We start from the raw sequence: 4,842 nt of genomic DNA, 5'->3' as shown, positions 1-4,842 counted from the left end.
CTTCCGGGGTTACCAGGACTATGCTTCCGGGTCATTGCCCACTTTTCCGAGTTCATTCCTCCCCAATTCCGGGTCATTTAGAGATCACTTCCTGTTTATCTGCGCTCTGCTCCTCCCTGTTACGCTACATCCTGTTTTACAGCCATCGCATTCCGAGTTATGCAGACGTCACATCCTGCTTACAGGCTACTACGTCCGAGTGACTCCTTCCCTTTTCCGGTTTGTCTGCAGTTGCCTCCAGGTGGTCTTTGACCGCAGGCAGCTGGAATGTGCCATAGACTGTGGAAAGGACCTCGGGATGTCACCAAGTCCGTCCCCTGCACTCATGGCAGAACCAAGCGCCATTTAGATCATCCCTGGCCAATGTGTCTAACTTGACCTTACCATTGATGTTTATTTATCTCATTTATATCAAAATGTATCTCCCCATTAGATGCTGACAAAGGCTCACATCCCCCTGTCTGATCTGACTTGTTTTTATCTCTTTTGATAAGTGCTGTTGATACTGGGCCATTTCCACCCTGCTGAATAGACCTTGTCAGCTCTGGCCCTCCCTCTTACTGGGACCCCACTCTTTGAATACCCCTCTGAAACCAGCTCCCCACTCACGCATCTGATGAAGCGGGTCTTTGCCCACGAAAGCTTCTGCTCCCGCATATCTGTTAGTCTGTAAGGTGGCACAAGACTTCTTATTGATCTCCATTGATGGAGATTCCACAGCCTCCCTAGGCAATTTATTCCAGTGTTTAACCACCTGGACAGTTTGGACATTAAGAAAAAAATTCCTAATGTCAAATCTAAATCTTCCTTGCTGCAGTTTTAGCCCACTGCTTCTTATCTTATTTACTAAGGCTAAGGAGAGGAATTTTTCTCCCTCCTCCCTGTAAAACCCTTTTAGGTACCCGAAAGCTGCATCATTTCCTCTCTCAGCCTTCTCTTTTCCAGACTAAACAAACCCAATTATTTTCATCTTCTTTACTAGGTCACATTTTCTAGACCTATTCTGGGCCTTCTCCAATTTCTCCACATCTTGCCTAAAATGTGGTGCCCAGAATAGCACACAATACTCCAGCAGAGGCCTCATCAGCACAGAACAGAGCAGAATGACTTCTTGTGTCTTGCTCCTAACACACCTGTTAATGCCTCCCAGAATCATGTTTGCTTTTTGCAACAGTTTCACACTGTTAACTCATGCTCAGCTTGTGGTCCGCTGTGACCTCTAGATCCCTTTCTGCAGTACTCCTGCCTAGGGAGCCCGCTTTCCATTTTGTAAGGGAGAACACATTCACACAAAGTGGAGTACTTCACATTTGTCCCATAGAACCTCATCCTATTTACCTCAGACCAGTACTCCAGTTTGTCTAGATTTGGAATTCTGAACCTATCCTCCAAAGCAGCTGCAACCCCTCCCGGCTTGATATCAGCCATTCAGGTCGGAGTGGGAGGAGGCAGATTTCTTCCCATAGGAGGTGAGGAACGCAGGCTGCTGTGGCCAGCCCGTGGCTCTAGCTGCCATTTGCAGGCACTGCGGGGTGTGGGAGGCATCCCAGCATTGAAGAATTAAAACCATGAGCCCCCCCAACAAAGGCCTTGGGTTAGGGGGCAGGGCAAGGAAGCACCCTGGGCTGTGGTGCCCCAACCATCTCAACCACCCTGTGGTTTCTAAGACTCTGGTCTTAGACTTTGGTGCCTTTGGACTCTGTGCAGCTAGCTACTACTCACTGTGTTGTTCGGTAAGGCCAGCACCTCCAAACTAAACCATGACAACGCCATTGCAAGGAGAGACTTTAACCTGGCTTGGAAATCTCTGTTCTCATCCAGAGAAGGGAAAGAGTTTAAACCTCTAGGATTGGTATTCAACACTATGGATGAATGGAAAAAAATTGATTTTGAGTAGCATTTTACATAAACCTATGCAGACATTAACACAAAATATCCCATTTGTATCAACTTGGCCAGAGAGTTAGTGATCCACTGGAATGTTTTGCCTGTCAATGGGAAAGGATTGCAAAGGGTTAAGGAAATACAAAGAACAAAGGCTAACATTTTTAGAAAAGAGGGATGAACTCACTGATCATAGAATCATAGAACAATAGAGCTGGAAGAGACCTAAGAAGCCATCAAGTCCAGCCCCCTGCCCAAGGCAGGACCAGACCCCATCAGATCAGCCCAGCCAGGGCTTTGTCGAGCCAAGACTTTAACACCTCCAGGGATGAAGACTCCACTACTTCCCTGGGTAGACCATTCCAATGCTTCACCACCCTCCTAATGAAAAAGTTTTTCCTAATGTTCAACCGGGACCTTCCCAACCGCAACTTGAGACCATTGTTCCATGTTCTGCCATCCGTGACTATGGTGAACAGCCTCTCTCCAGCCTCTTTGCAACCTCCCTTCAGTAAGTTGAAGCCTGTTATCAAATCCACCCTCAGTCTTCTCTTTTGCAGACTAAACAGTCCCAATTCCCTCAACCTTTCTTCATAGATCATATGCTCCAGCCCCCTAATTATTTTGGTCGCCCTCTGCTGGACCCTCTCCATTGTGTCCACATCCTTCCTATAATTGGGGTGATAATTGCAAGCTTATTAAAGGCAAGGACTAGGTAAGTGCTTTCCTTATGGGTAATTTCATCTCAACACATGCAGGGCAGGGGTTGCCTTTTTGCTACCCTGCAACTCTTTCAAAACAATTTGGCCCAAGGATTTGGACCAATTAATTCATGTGCATCCATTAAGAATTGAGAATGATGGGTATAAATTAGGGGAAACGTGACAATGCAGTTTCTTCAATCTTAAGAGTCATTTGAAAAGAGTTTAAGGCTGATGAGTACTTTATGACCCTTTTTAGTAATCTTGCCACTGTTTTATATACGGATGTTGATAGTTATCTTCCAAATTTATAGTTATAACTTCCTGAATTTAAATATTAATTCTCAACTTGAGAATTAATTAAAAGTATTGTTTATATGGTCTGGTGAACCAAGGCCTGATATCATTCTGGAAAATTTTTCCTAAATGTTTTCTTCATATACATAACTTTGCCTTTTGATGTATAGGCAGGCTTGGCTCAATGTATATTTGTGAATAGTCATTTTCAGACACAAAGTTTATTAAAAGGAAATACCATTCCAAGAACACCAATTCCCAATTCAATGACTTAGTCACTTTAGCATTAATGAAGCTGTACGCAGGGACTGATGACACCGTGGACAAGAAGATACATTCAGACACCCCGTTAGACTGCTGCCACAACACCCACATCAAGGTCAGTTTTATTCTGCATTAATTATATTACAGAAAACACCATGAGTGTCATTTTTAGACCAGTGGTTTTCAACATTTTTTCATTGCAGACCTTTAAAATTTTCAAATGCCACCACAGACCCCTTTGGAAATCTTAGACGTACTGTGGGGACCCCTTGGGATGCACATACCACCAGCTGAAAACTCCTGTTTTAGACACTTAACTAATAAATTGACATTTTGATATAAGTTCATATTGTGCCACAGTTTGCAAAAAATGTTGGCCACAAAGGTCCTGCCCTCCTTACAGGGAAACATACTGTGTATTGCAGGTGGTGTTAGTTAAACAATTTCTTCTCCACCCTTCAGCAGGGGTGGGGAATGGTTTAAACTATGTATCCCTTCTCTTCTTCATAAATATATTTACTATACATTGGGAGTTCGTCTACACAAGGAACTAACTTCCAAGTTAACTTCGAAGTAGCCAGCAGAGAGTCTACACACATTTTTCCCTTACTTTGAAGTTAACTTTGAAGTAGGGAACCCAACTTCAAAGTCCTTACTCCATTCCCGGGAATGGAGTAGGGCCCTACTTGGAAGTTTAACTTCTAAGTAGGGTGTGTGTAGACACTCAACTTCGAAGTTGCTTACTTCAAAGCTGTACTTCGAAGTAAGCAATTTAGAAGTAATTTTTGTAGTGTATGCCCAGACTGGGAGAAATCCACGTGGAAGCGGAAGAAAGAATATCATTCCTCCTCACCCACCCGCCCCCAGGGGAAAGGATTGTATAAGCCATATACCCTTCGGTACAGATGGAAGGAAATACCATTGAGGTGGTGTGAAGACGACTCATGCCCTCTCCTCCTTCCTGGAAGGGATGTGATGACCCACACACTCTTCTGTATCAGGGGACATACCCTGGCTTAGAGGGGGATCAAGTTCATCCAGCATGTGGGGTCATTAGGGCCAGCAGATTGTGACAGGAGGGTGCCCCTACTAAATCATCAACACCTTAGCTTGTGAAAACACAAAATCCTAAGCCTCGTGCAACAGCTCTGCAAACTTCCCCTTACTTTCACTCACCTAACTTAAGATGTTAACCAGCATAAATAGTGTGGGGCCTGGTTTGGACTGCCAGCCAAAGCAGCCCTATGTAAATATTTCAAATAAGCCTCTGGCCAACTGTTAACTCATTCTGATTCCTGAAAACACAGATTTATTTCTTGCATGTGGCTTTCTATGCAAAGACCTGGCATCTTGATGAAGATGAAGCCAGCAATACAGAGCTGCGGACCCTGGTGGCAATTACCAGGAGTAAAGGCTACCTTGCAAGAAGAAGAAGAAGAAGTAGTAGTATACAGTGGGGCCCAAGGTCTGTGCAGATATTAAGTAACTGTATCACATTTCCCCTTCCCCTGCCTCCTGCGAGAAAAGGACATATCTCCATGGCACAGGGAAAGAGAGAGGCAGAGCCAGCCATGATGGGGGCCAGGTACCTAGGGCCTTGCCTCAAGATCATATAGAAAACCAGGGGCAATTAAACACAGAAGATCCAGGTGTTCTGGCAGTCAGCCCCCTTTCCTCTGCTTTCCCTTTTCTAGCC

This window comes from Carettochelys insculpta, chromosome 11, assembly GCF_033958435.1.
Source record: "Carettochelys insculpta isolate YL-2023 chromosome 11, ASM3395843v1, whole genome shotgun sequence".
NCBI lineage: Eukaryota > Metazoa > Chordata > Testudines > Carettochelyidae > Carettochelys > Carettochelys insculpta.
Note: the sequence above shows the minus strand (reverse complement) of the source record.